This window comes from Mastomys coucha, unplaced genomic scaffold (assembly GCF_008632895.1).
Source record: "Mastomys coucha isolate ucsf_1 unplaced genomic scaffold, UCSF_Mcou_1 pScaffold8, whole genome shotgun sequence".
NCBI lineage: Eukaryota > Metazoa > Chordata > Mammalia > Rodentia > Muridae > Mastomys > Mastomys coucha.
In genome coordinates this window covers 21,378,479-21,379,988 of record NW_022196914.1, presented here as the reverse complement: position 1 = coordinate 21,379,988, position 1,510 = coordinate 21,378,479, and positions in this window count along the sequence as shown.

Sequence of the window (1,510 nt, the reverse complement as noted above, 5' to 3'; positions counted from 1 at the left end):
ATAGAGTTATGAATACTAATGAGCTATATAATTAGACAATATATATCAGAAAAGGACAAAGAAGCCAGAAAGCTACTCCCACCAAATATGAAAAAAAGGAGAAAAAAATTGTAGCTACTAGATGGGAAAAAACAAGAACAATTCAGAAACCAACAGGTCTTGAAAAGGCTAGCACAAAGCACACAGGGACTCCTGGGGGGACTCTTGGAGGCCTTGTCTTTCTCTTCTAAAAGTAGGTAGAAATTTTGTTACAGAAAACAAAAGGAATAAATAACTTCCCATGTAGAGAGCATCTCATTGGGCAAAGTTAAGTTGAGCCACAAAATAGCTGGAAACACAACAGCAAGACCTTGGTGTGTGTGTGTGTGTGTGTGTGTGTGTGTATGTGTGTGTGTGTGTGTGTGTTTCCACTTTCCCTTTTGGATTCCTGCAGTGATTCCACAGTTCTGAAGAAAAGGAATCATTGTATGTGTTGTACAGATCATCTTTGCTATAGATAGACTTTTCCAATAATTCCTATCCTTATCTCCAAGCTTTGTATTCCTTATTCCCAACATTCTGCACATTTTTAGTCACTGACCTAATAGCTGACTCTAAGCATGAATCAATAAGAACATCATGTAGCAGTAACAGTGGAAAAGATTCGACCCCATCTCGCAGCCTTTTCCGACCCTATTTCCTGGTCTAGTGCCTGAAACATAAAAGTAATTTGTTTCCCATGTGCAGCTGATTGTCTGTGGTACTTGTAAAAACAAGACTATCTAAGCCAGAAATATGTTTGACCAGCTTCTCCTAAGGGATGTGTTTACTACAAACAAACAACCTCCCATGAAGGGCTGGCATCTCAGACACCTGTTGGGGTAACCAGTTTGGGTATCACTACCTTTCACCAAAGAGAGATCATATCTGCAGATCATATGAACATACCAACACAAAGGCTGTCTTGGGAGCACTGCACATTCTCGAAGTGACTTTGTGCAAATTAGGAAAAGCCATCCCCTGGGGCTGGTGAGATGGCTCAGCAGGTAAGGGCACCGATTGCTCTTCCGAAGGTCATGAGTTCAAATCCTTCAAATGGAATATCCTAGATGAGAACCTGGTGTGATGATCGAGTTGAATTATCTATAATGATAAAAGATTTAAATAATAAAAACTAATAAGAACTGAGGCCACACTGTCAGGCCATTATCTCCCTCTATAACACTATACCTGAAGCCTGGGCAACTAATAAAGAACCGTGATTTATTTGTCTCATAGTCCTTGAATCAGGGAATTCAAGAGCATTTGACGAGTGCCTTCTAGTGCATTACCTGATAGCAGAGGAGGGTCTGTTTCCGGGTTTTTCCTGTCCAATTACATTAGTGCAGAAGAGGTCTGTGATTGGACAAGGAAAAGGGAGGCGGAGCTAAGAGTTGGAGAGACCGGGAGCATCTTAGAGAGGAGGGGAAGGAAGATAGCTGTGGAGAAGTACCCTTGTGGCATTTACCAGCCACAAGTAGCTATGATTCCT